Source organism: Tenrec ecaudatus, chromosome 14 (assembly GCF_050624435.1).
Source record: "Tenrec ecaudatus isolate mTenEca1 chromosome 14, mTenEca1.hap1, whole genome shotgun sequence".
NCBI classification, from domain to species: domain Eukaryota; kingdom Metazoa; phylum Chordata; class Mammalia; order Afrosoricida; family Tenrecidae; genus Tenrec; species Tenrec ecaudatus.
Genome location: NC_134543.1, coordinates 35,326,135 through 35,339,245, shown reverse-complemented (window position 1 = coordinate 35,339,245; position 13,111 = coordinate 35,326,135). Strand labels below are relative to the sequence as shown.

General features: G+C 39.9%; 1 protein-coding gene across 3 annotated transcripts in view; it reads right to left on the bottom strand.

Annotated features, from left to right (window-relative positions):
* The window catches only part of DCAF5 (DDB1 and CUL4 associated factor 5), a 110,109-nt gene that overhangs the window by 54,645 nt on the left and 42,353 nt on the right, over window positions 1-13,111 (bottom strand). The gene's annotated exons all lie outside the window — the stretch shown is intronic.

The following is a 13,111-nucleotide window of genomic DNA, read 5'->3' as shown; positions in this document are numbered from 1 at the left end:
GGGCTCTTATATCTCTTATCACAATCCATACATTCCTCCAGTGTGTCAAGCACATTTGCCACCATCATCATTTTCAAAGTATTCTCTTCCCACTTGAGCCCCTATTATCAGCTCTCCATGTCTTCCCCTTTCCGCCCTCCCTCACAAACCCTTGATAAATTACAGATCTTTTTTTCCATCTTACATCATCCTCTGTCACCCCTCATCCACTTTTCCGTTGTTCGTTCCCCCTGGGAGGAGGTTCTAGGTTGATCCTTGTGATCGATTCCCCCTTGCCCCCCACCCTCCTCTAATCCTCCTGGTATCTCTACTCTCCTTGTTGGCCCGGAGAGGTTTTATCTATCCTGGATTCCCTGTGTTTCGTTCAGGCTCTTATCTGTAGCAGTGAGCATGCTCTGGTCTAATCCGATTTGTAAGGTTGAATGGAGGTCATGATAGTGGGGTGAAGGAAGCACCTAAGAGCTAGAGGAAAGTTGTGTGCTTCATTGGTGCTCTACTGCACCCTGAGTGGCTTATCTCTTCCCTGTGACCCTTCTGTTAGGGGATGTCCAATTGTCTACAGATGGACATTGGGTCTCAACTCCATGCCCCTCTTCCCCCAGTCACCTTGGTTTTGAGTCTTAGATGCCTGATACCTAATCCCATCGACACCTCGTGATCACACAGGCTGGTGTGCTTCTTCCATGAGGACTTTGTTGCTTCTGAACTAGATGGCCACTTGCTTATCTTCAAGCCTTTAAGATCCCAGATGTTATATCTTTTGATAGCCGGGCACCATTAGCTTTCTTCACCACATTTGTTTAGGCACCCGCTTTGTCTTCAAGTGATTGTGTCAGGTGAGCATCACAATGCCGGATTGTTAGAACAAAATGTTCTCTGTTAAGGGAGTACTTGAGTTGAGATCCAATGTTGATCTGCAACCTTAATTCTTAACATATAGATATGAGTACATAGTTCTATTTCCCTCTCATTATATATATATATATATATATATATATGTACACACCAATGTACATGCCTGTATTTATGCCTCTATAAATGTCCTTTGCCTCCTGCCTTTCCTTTATTTCCTCTGCACTTCCCTGTTGTCCCACCATCATGTTCGGCCTTCATTAGGGTTTAGTAATTCCTCGCTGCTACATTGTCCTTGATTGAGCCCCACTAAGCATCCTATGACCTTCCTTCCATTGATTCTAGTTCACTTGTTGCCTTCTTGTCCCTGGATTGGTACCCCCCCCTTTTCTCCCACCTCCCCTTCTCCCGTATCCCCCACAGAACCTTTGGTCTCATTCTTTTCATCTCCAAATTGTTTATCCCAGAGTCAATTTTGACTCAAAGTTTAAAATTTAAATGCTGAGCAAGTAGAGCAACAACTGGACAAACATAATAGCTTGCTTTTCTTTACAATTCCAACAAGTTTAGATTTAGCATTGGAAAACACTTTAATGCCTATAATTTCACTCATATAGCTTTACTATGGCATGGTCTATTTCAGTTCACCAGTCTTCCAGTTTCATATTACTAATAATAATTAATAACAAAAACATTCCCTACAGTATGGTGCTAAATAATTTCTCTTGGAATTTTACTGTGAACCAGATGCTCATTAACATTGACAATAATACTGTACTAAATTTTTTAATGTGTGTTCTAGTGCCAGTATCCTTTACTACCTAAACACGGTTTTATTATGGAGGGATGACTTGTCCCTGTCCCTGTGTCACAGGCAATTTCTCTTTTGTACTTCAGGTTCATTTCCTGGAGCACTGAGTTATGGGTATGAAAAGGGAGCTCAAGTATATGAGGAGCTTCGAAAAGATTGTGGAAAAAAAATGAAATTAAAAATGGATTATTTTTTCACAAACTTTTTGAAGAGCAGTCATATATGTTAAGGATGTTATACAAATGAGCACAAGTCAGAATAACTAGTTTGCTCTGCCTCACATGAATATTGTCTTGGAAAGAAAGCAGCTTTAGAAGTTGGGAGTTTTAGGAGAAAAATAAAAAAGTTTTAAAGTCTAAGTTATGAGAGCTGGGAACATTCTCAAGTTACCTAAATTAGAGCCTAGCAGACTTATTTGAAACATTTTAAGAAAGGAATGGTAATAGCATTTTACCAGATGAAAACTGTATGCCACCAGAAGAAATTTCATACTGAATGGAAATGAAATACTTTCCTTTTGTATGCCAGAAGGTAATAGGAGTATTAAAGGGGCAGGGGGAAAAAAACCCATTATCCTATGGCAAGAATCTCCGGGTGGTGCAATAATGGTTCATCATTTGAAGACTACTAACCAAAAGATTTTCAGTTCAAATCCACAGAGAGAAGTCTTGAAAACCCTATGGAGCCACTATTCTACTAGGCTCACAGGGGCACCGTGTGTGAACAGCGACTGACAGGAACCAACAACATGGGAAAAGCTGCTCCTGAAACCATAGTACAGAGGCAGCTTCCAAGCCGGCCTGGTCATTAAACCACCTCCGCCAACACCAGCCACCAACTTCAGTGCTGTCTTCCAAAGTGATCTAACCAGAGGGAAAATACTCTGGCATTGCAGCTATGTGTGAAAACAAGGCCTGGGCAAAAAACCCCTTAATCCTCTTGTGATTGACATGCAAGTGAAAGGAGCAGGAGAAACACTATCCTTGGAACTCCAGACATCAAGGAGAAACCTGGTGCCCCTGCAGGCCTCCAGCAATAATCCCTGCAGAGAAATGTTCTCATAATGGTCTTAAACACAGGCCTCACTCACTCCCATACAGAGAATGAATGACGAGTCTGTTAGAGGCCAGGCACTTCCTTTACAGAGTGCCTAGCTGCCACAGGCATGTGGTGTTATCTAAACACTGAGCTCAAAGACAATGAGGGGCTTTCAGTCCAAGATCAGCAATGGAGTGTGCAGATAAACCAGCCTCTGTAGGACCAAAGAGGAGTGAGGGGTAGAAACAAGACTCAACAAAAAGAAACTTGGCCAGACCCACCCACCACAGCAGCAGGAGCTTCTATCAGCTCGGGCATCCCTCCCAGGAAAGCAAGGCCTCTGGCTAAGGCCCTTGTCAACAATTCACAGGAATTGTTCCAGTCCATGCTCTAGGGAAGTAGGCCCAGGAAAGGTGCTCAGGCCCATCTATCCCCACCCAAGCTCCATGATCCACTCTGCAATCTGGCCACTCCACAGGAGTCTGTCTGTGAGATCAGCACTGACTATGCTTAAAGACAGGGAACTCCTAGCAACTTACCCTGTAGTAGCCCAAGGGTAGCTACCCACATTGATTCTGTAGGGGTTCTGCGGCAGACTACTCCAGGTAAGAAAGGTAAAGATGATCGAGCAGTCCTTAAGAGAAAGGGCTTAGAAGCCGTTTGCCTCAGTTAAGATATAAAGATAAGGCCAAAGATTCTGTAGCTCATAGTTCTAGTAATGCATGTGATAAATCATTTAGGGACTTCATAGCTTTATATAGACAAGATTTTTCAGGAGCTATCATCCATTGTTGTCGGGTGCCCTCAAGTCGGTTCTGACTCACAGCAACACTACATGCAACAGAACACAACACTGCTGGTTCTGTCCATCCTAACAATTAATATGCTTCCGCCTATTACTGCAGATACTATGCTAATCCATCTCATTGAGGTCTTCCACGTTTCCACTCATCCTCGACTTCACCAACCAAGCATGATGTCCTTTTCCTGTCCAACATATATAATATGAAGCCCCTCCATCCTCACTTCTAAGGAGCATTCTGGCTACACTTCTTCCAAGGCAGGTTAGTTTGTCTGTCTGTCTGTCAGTCCACAATACTTTCAATAAGCATTGCCAACACCGTAACTCAAATGCATCCATTCTTCTGTGCGCTTCCTTATTCACTGTCCAACTTTCACAGGCATGTAAGGCACTTGAAAATACCATGGCTTGGGTCAAGAGCACCTTAGTTCTCAAAGTAATATCCTTGTTCTTCAACATGCTATAGAGGTTTTAAGCAGCAGATTTTCCCAATGCAATACATAGTGTGATTTCTTGACTGCTGCTTCCGTGAGCACTGATTGTGGATCCAACTCAAAATAAATCCTTGACATCTTCAATCTTGCGTTTTCTTGACATTTAGTTGTAACCCATACTGAAGGCTGTAATCCTTGATCTTCAACAAGTGCTTCAAAGGCCAAGGTTATATAATCTGCATATTGTAGGTTAATAAGCCTTCCTCCACTCTTCTTCATACAGTCCAGATTCTTAGATTCTTTGCTCAGCAGAGGTTACAACCCTGGCACATATCTTTCCTTATTTTAAAAATTGCCTCTTGGTCCATGTACACTTTCCCTATAAGCACAATGAAATTTTCTGCAATCTCCATTCTTCTCAATGTAATCCATAGTTTGTTATGATGATCCACACAGTTGAATGCCTGTATATAATCAATAAAACTTAAAAAAAACATTCTCCTAGAATTTTCGTTCAGCCAAGAACCGTCTGGGTCTTTCTTTGGAATGAGCGCAGATATGGAGGTCTTCAAGTCAGTTGCCAGTTGGCTTTCAAACTTCTCGACATAGATGAGTGAGTGCTTCATCAGCTGTGAAACCATTTCAATTGGTATTCTGTCAATTCCTGAGGTCTTGTTTACTATCAAATAGTCTACCTAAATAAAATGGGTCCAGAAATCTGAATTTAACAAATAATCTTAGTTAATTCTTATGCATTTGACTTTTAAAGCATACTTTGAGAACTATCGTTCCATTTTGAGTAAGGGGAGGAAGAAAGAAAACAGGGTGGCTTTATTATTGGGGATTCCATGAAAAGTCAAACACATTATATGGCCCCATCACTGTTACAAAAAAGGAGTCTGGATCAGAATTCTTCTCCACCCACAAAGCAAGAAGTGCTTTCCCTGCCTTCAAACTTCCACAGAAGGAAAAGCTTCTCATTTCCTCTTGAAGAACCAAAGATGTCTGCACAGAACAAGAATGCCTGACATTTGACTTATTTTCTAACTTATTAAAATCAACTGAGAGGCCACCATCTCAGTTCCCCAGGGAAATGACCACCACTGCAACCCAAATGAGATGAGCAGAGCCTCAAAGGGGCTAGCAACAAATCAGAAGAAGCTGAAATCAAGTATCTCTGTAAGAAAAAGAAAAATATACCTATTTCCAATCTACAACTGAAGGTTTGCTACAAAATGCTGTAAGAATGGGGTAGGGCATGGTGCCATGGTCAGCATGCAAAAGAACCAGGACAAAAAAAAAAGCAATGTCCAGAACATCAAGAAAACATTCCCTCACAATTGTTTTAGGGTTCTTCATTTTAATTTGTTGTTATTGTTCAAAAAAGTACTCAATTGGACTTCTTTATTGCTCTGGCAGGGTAAAAGAACATCTTTAAAGTATGAGGCCAAGGCAAAGCCCTGGAGCAGAGGAGAAACAAACAGAGGCTGTTTCTGGGGAAAGTAACTGGCAGTATCATATTTAGCACAAGACAGGGAATCAATAGACTTTAAAATCAGTGGAACTTACATTTCCACAAATCTATGATTAACTAGCTCACATAATACTAGATGGGCCAGCAAGAATTTCCAAAGCCTGCTGGCAGGAATTTCCTCACACTTTTTTCTGTGAGTGTTCCATAAAACTTATGAAATGCTTGGAGTCAAGGCACATGCAAAGTGTGCAGTTTATCAATTGTGGGGAGAATGACTTCATTTTCACTCACAGACACCAAGGATAGCTTTGGACAACAACCAGATACACAAAGACAAGGTTCTTTCAATGCTAGGGTGAAGTATAGGGGAGGGGGATCTGTTCTGTTTTAGGACAGAATGACCAGTAGGGGAAATATGACATTTTATACCTCTTATACTGCAACAGAAGGAGCTCTGGTGGTATAGTGGTTATGCATTGGGCAGGTAACCATAGATCAGCAGTTTGAAACCACCAGCAGCTCTACAGGAGAGAAAGACAGGGTTTTCTACTCCTGTAAAGAGTAACAGTCTCAGAAACCCACGGGGGGCAGTTCTTACCCTATCCTATAGGTCGCCATGTGTCAAAACTGGCTCAATGGCAGTAGGTTTGGGTTTTGAGTGAAGTATAAGCCAATAAAACTCTTTTTTCCCTCTCTCTCTCTCTAATATTGGATAGGTAGACATTAATGAACACTGGTTAGCGGGTAGAAGAAAAAAGCAAGATGGGAGTGACACTGAGATGGGGCACTTGCGACAGCAACATCAGTAATAGTGCAGAAGTAGCTGGGGAAATATGCAGGTAAACAAGCAGCCCCTAATGGCAAGCCAAGAAGTTGGGTCGGTGAGTGCACTGAATGTGGAGTGACACAAAGCCACAAAGTTAGATATGTGAGAGAAGGACAACTGGGAGGAAAAAAAGAAACAGAGAGAGATGATGGGTTGAAAAAGAAGATGCTTTCTAATAAACACCAGGGAAGATGGACGGAATGCATACAGCATTGCACCCAAAACATTCAACCATTTCAAAAGGCAACAAATCATCAAACACTAATGGTACTGAAGGCATTTTGAAAACAGGATCCAAGAACTGAAAGAATACCAATTGGGATGTTTCAGCAAGCTCTTTAAATGCTTGAAGCACTGACTCATGAATGCCAATCAACTGGAAGGGATCCACATTTGTGTCCATTTCAAAGAAAGATGACCCAACAGAATAAAGAAATTATCTAACAATATCATTAATATCATGTGCAAATAAAATTTTAGAGAGGAAAATTTTAAATGACTGCTGCGGTGCATCAATAGGGAGCTGCAAGAAATTCAAGTTGGATGTAGAAGAGGACATGGCATGATGGATAACACTGCCAATGTCGGACGGATTTTGGCTGAAAATAGAAAATAATACAAAGATGTTTACTTGTGTTTCATTGACTATGCAATGGCATCTGACTGTGTGGATCATTATCAAATTATGTATACCATTAAGAAGAATGGGAATCACATTATGCTCAAGTCTGTCCATGGACCAAAAGGCAGTCATTCAAGCAGAACAAAGTCATACTTGCATGGTTTAAAATCAGTAAAGATGTGTGTCAGGGTTGTATCCTCTTGCCATACTTATTCAGACTGCAGGCTGAGCAAATAATCCAAGAAGTTGAACTCTATGAAGAAGAGTGAGGTATCAGGATTGGGAGACAACTTAATAACAACCTTTAATATTCAGTTGGCATAATCTTGTTGTTGACAGTGAGGAGGATTTGAAGAACTTGCTGGTTAAAAAAATAAAAGACTACAGCCTTCAGTAGTGGATTACAACTCAGTATGGATTACAACTGTAAAGAAAACCATAGTCCTCATAACTAGACCAACAGGCAACATCATGAGAAACAAAGGAAAGATTGAAATTGACAAGGCCTTCATTTTGCCTGGATCCACAACAAAATTCATGGAAGCAGCAGTCAAGAGAAATCAAACGATGATCAAACATTAGGCAAATCTGCTCCACAAGACCTCTTTAAAGAGGTTATTACTTTGAAGACTAAGGTGCGTTAGACCCAACCCATGGTATTTTCAAGTGCCTCATATGCATGTGAAGGTCAGACAAGGAATATGGAAGAGCGCAGAAGAATGGATGCATTTGTTGAATTAAGGTGCTGGCAACACATAGTAAAAGCACTTTGGACAGCCAGAAGAACAAACAAACTTGTTTTGGTAGAAGCACAGCCAGAATGCTCCTAAGAAGTGAAGACGGTAAGATATGAAAAAAAATAATCTATAACTTATCAAGGGTTCATGAGGAAGGGAGGATGGGCCAGGGAGGGAGTGGGGAGAAATGAGGAGCTGGTATCAGGGGCTCAAGTGGGAAGAGAATGCTTTGAAAATGATGACGGCGGCATATATACAAATGTGCTTGACACACTGGATGAGTGTATGGATTGTGATAAGAGATGTAAGTGTCCCCAATAAAAGTATTAAAATTTTTTAAAAAGTGAAGACGAAGAGATTTGAACTTTAGACATGTTATCATGAGACCAGTTCCTGGAAAAAGACCTGATGCTTGTTAAAGTAGAGGGTCATGGAAAAGGGGGAGGGTCCTCCAGGAGATTGACACCGTGTCTGCAACATTGGGCTGAAACATAACGATTGTGAGGATGGCAGATCTGAGCAATGTTCTGTTCTGTTGTGCACAGGGTTACTAAAGAGCTGGAACCGATTCAATACCATTGAACAAATTAATAACAAGAATACTTTAGGACTATCTAAACTGATTTCATGACACAATGGATTATTGAAAGAGCTACCTAGGTTCATGTCCTTGCTTCTACTCTTGCCCCATGTTTTGGTTTATTCTGAACAAAGCACACAGAAGGATGCTAAGCCTTGAATTAGATCATGCCATTTCTCTCTTGATAACCCACAGTAAATCTCCATTTAAATTTAAACACCAAATTCCTTTTTTTTTCTTCTCCAAATTCCTTATAATGTCAACAAAGTCTTAGACAATATCCCCTACCCTCATGCCTTTTCTGATCTAAAGCTTAGCACCCTCTTTCTAGCTTACCCTATTTCAAGGTCATGGTGCCTCTTTCCAGTTCCTAGAACACATTAGGCATGTTTTGGTCCTCTGGCCTTCCTTTCACACTGGACTACTCTTTCTTCCCCCAGAGATCCTAGGCTTATCTCTTTATTCCATTATCACCTTAATGAGGCCTTTTCCTGACACCCTTTTCAAAAATGCAACTCTCTCAAAGCTCCCTGTCTCTTTGCCTGCTTTTCTCTTCCCTCAATTTAGGAGACCTGGTGGCATACTGGCTACCCTTTAGGCTGTGCTAACCACAAGGTCAGCGGTTTGAAATCACTTACAATCTAGGAAATCCACAGGGGCAAGCCCATCCTGTCCTACAGGGTCACTGTGAGATTTCTACTGTCTCCCTGGCCGTGAGTTAAGAGTGAGTTATTGCATGAACACTTGGCACAGTGTTTAAGAGCTCAGCTACTAACAAAAAAGGTCTGCATTCCAACCCACCAGCCACTCTGTACACACATGTGCCCGCAGTCAGCTTCCATAAAGATGTATGGCCTTGGAAGCACTATGGGGGAGTCTTACTGTTTGATGATGTTGTTGAGTCAGAATCTTAGCTATTTGTGTGTTTTGACATATTTATCTTGTCTTTTCCCAGCAGACTAGCCTTTACACCTTTCCTCTGTGAATCTAAGTGCTTAAACAGTATCAGACCCGTAACAGACACTCAATAAATATGTTAAAGGAATAATCTAGTCAACATTTTTACGATCCTGACTTAGGACGTTAAGACAACATCCTCCCCCACTGTTCACATGACATTTGTCTGCCTACAAAATCTAATCCAACATGGCAAACAACATAAGCAGTAAAAGCCTGAGACCCGGCAAGCAGGCTCGAGAACAGCTGAGCCAACCTTTTACAGATGACGGTCTGTGACACAGACAATCAACTGATTTTCCAAAGGTAGCCAGGTCTCTGGGTCTTCAAAAGTGAATTAAATTTATCCACCAACTAAACAAGTTAATGGAAAATAAGGAAGAGGAGTTTCATCTTGTATTTTTATAACAAGTTTATGATATTTGAGGAACAAAAATTCAAAAGGAAAATCAGTTTCTATGAAGCCAATTACAAGTGAAAAAGAAAAGTAAATTCATCTATGAATTTACCAATAAATTCTACAAGTCCTACCTATTACCTTACTGATGGACAGATATATTGAGATGGAAAAGATGATATACTAACTAGACTATAGAATATAGGTCATATTGTTATTTTTTGTTTCACTTATTTCCCAAAATTTTCTATAATGAATATGAATGTCATGTCAGTAAGCTAAAGAAAACTGGTATTTTTAAATGTCATCTCACATACATTTCCTCGTTACAAAGAAAACCTCAGAAAAGTATGGGAGTAGGGAATAAAGTGTTCCTTAATGGAAATCTCAAACAGCATGCTCCCCATTGGATCTGGTACTGACACTAAATTTGAAAGAGTTCTTTAGAAACATCAGCAACGTTCTCAGAAAGTCTTCCACACAGTTTAATACACTGGCAAATGAAGCCAAGATTACTGAGAGTGTTTTCAGATAAGTCCCAATTTAAAATGTGACATATCAAACTTATCACAAACTTAAAAGTTTTAACTATTAAGAATACTCTTCAAGAATGATGAGGACAACAAATGTACAAATGTGCTTGACACACATGGATGGATGGATGGATGGATGGATGGATGGATGGATGGAGATAAGAGTTGCACGAGCCCCCAATAAAATGATTTTTAATAAAAGACACTACACTAATTGTCAAGGGAAAGTTGAGATACTCCCAATTAATCAAGCTTACTCAATATGTGAGATAAAAACTAAAATAAAATACTGATGAGAATAATAATTTTTTAAAAAGAATATCCTTTATGTGCCAAAAAACTGTTGGGGAGGGAAGAAAACCCTAAAATTTTCTATCAAGAGCAACACACTGGAAGAAGCAACAATTTCATTAAATTTAATTTCTAAAATGTTTTTGTGTACATGGCTTCATCTAATCCTTACAATACCATATTTTTATCCATAATGTAGGCCTTGTGTATCTTTCACCCAGCCTCCTCACATGCTACCATCTGTACATTATCAAAACCAGAAAATTTACACTGGTACAATCCATTGACTTTATTCAGATATTATCAGTTCATGAAGAAATGAAATTAAATGATGTGGAATATCCCCAACTTTTGGACACCTGCCCTTATATGCACTTACATTTGTGTCTGTATATAGAGCTCGATATTTTATCACTTATCAACACTACCACAACCAAGATAACTAACTACACCATTTCCAAAAGATTCCTTCATGCTACCCCTCTTATAGCCATGTCCACCCACTGCACGCCTATCCCTAGCAACCACGAATCACTTCTCTATTTCTCTAATGTTACAAAAATGTTATCATACAGTATGTACCCTTTTGAAATTGACTTTTAACTGTATACTTTCCAAGTTGTTCATTCAAGAGTTTGTACATCAATAGCGATTCCTTTTCAACAGTAAGTAGGTGTTCAATGGTACGATGAACCACAATCTGTACAACCATTAACCTACTGAACTCTGATATGTGGGTAGTTTCTAACTTTGGGCTATTATGAATATAGCTGCTACAAACATTCCTATACAAATTCCTACAAGAAAATAAGTTTTTAATATCTTTTGAATAAACACCCAAGAGTGAAATTGCTGGGCCATATGTAAGTCCATTTTTAATGTTAAAAGTAATTGCCAAACTATTTTCCAAAGTAGCTGTACAGTCAGTCTTACCAGTAATGTTATGAGTAATTCAGTTACCGGATTACTTACGTAGTTGACATTCTTGCCAGTAATAAAAGGCCTATCAAAATTCATCTATTAAAGCTAGCTATCTTTAGCTTCCTGTGGATGTGTGCATCATGAATAAACTATTTTTGCACCCTCCCCAAAAATACAACCTAGATTTATTTACGCCCCTAGACCTAATACCAATTTATAGGAAAAACAAAGATCCGATGAACATTTGTTAGATGTCACTACAAGAAATCAATCACCATGATCCAGACTGTGAGATATTCTAAAAAAACAAATCACCTATTTCTTTAATTATACGGAAAAAAGAGACCAGGGTACTGAGATATAATCAATTAATATGGCCCTTCTAGTCGTAATCTATGAGATGCATTATAAATTCTAACCTCTTTGCCTGTAGTTATTATCCCAGTTTGGAGGATGTTCTCTGCTATGCTGATGGACAGGATTTAAGGTGGGAGGTAGTAGTCTGAGTCTCTACCTTACTGGAAGTTGCGAACTAATGTTCGAAATTTTTTAGCATCAAAGTTTTTTTTAAAAAGAATAAAATCAACATTTCATTCTAACTTGCATTAGAGTTCTGATATGCCTCGAGTGACGAGTTGGAGGAATAATGGAAGGCAGTGCTATAATTTCTTGAGGAGTATGAAAAAGGAATGAGCCTTGGTGGTGTAGTGGTGATACATTGGGCTGCAATCTGCAGGATCAGCAGTTCAAAACCACCAGCAGCTTCTCAGGAGAAAGACTGGGCTTTCTACTCCCATAAAGTTACGTCAGGCATAATGTAACTCACAGGAGTCACTAGGTGTCAGCACTGAATCAATAGCAGTGGGTCCAGAATGCCCATCCATTCACCAGACAGTCCTCTGGTGATTCTCTGGTCTGAAACGAAGTCTATTCTTCTAAAACACACTCTAGTGTTTGGTGAGAACAAATGGACACAAGAAACTCTGGCCTGAAGCCCAAAGACTCCAGTGTCCAGTGAACTCAGTAGCAAACTCAACAAGGACCTCTCTGAATCACCATAGCTTTGTGGTTATATTCAGGATAAACACATTTGCTAAATTACCTGACACATTTGTTTTGTTTTAAAATAAGGCATATTCACAGATCTCATCCCAAACCCACTACTCAATTTCTAGGTGTGTGTACCTAAACAAGATCCCCAAGTGGTTTTGGTGCCCCTTGAAAATGCGAGAATTCATGTTCAGGGTATCAGAGGGCTGCTATCTTTCAATGAGCACAACTGATTCTATAGTTCCATCTAGTGGCCTTAATTGACAGAGACATTCAAAACCTTATAACATCCTCTGAAGGATTCATCTCTTAGCTATAATATTGTGAGGAGCCCTAGTAACAGAATGGATACATGTTGGGCTGCTAACCACCCAAGTCAGCAGTTTGAAACCACTAGCCGCTCTCTGCAGGAGAAAGAGTAGGCGTTCTATTCTGGTAAAAAGTTACCATCTCAGAAACTCACAGGGGCCACCCTATCCCATAGGTTGATATGAGCCGACTGGTAGTGAGTTTATTTTCTTTTTTTAACATTTTGATCCATGCTATTAAAACTATGGGGATTAATTTTTGCAGTAAACATATAAATTAGGCTTTGAAAATACAGACAGTTGGGGATGAGTATAACACTGTATTTGTTCCATGCACTACTGGAGTGTCCACAATAGTCCAAGCATGAGAGTGTTACACACTAGGGTTTAAAGATGAAAAATACATGGTGCTGCCCTGCCCTTAGAAATTCCCAGGAAAACATAATGGGCAATTATACAAATTTGGACAAGCACCTCC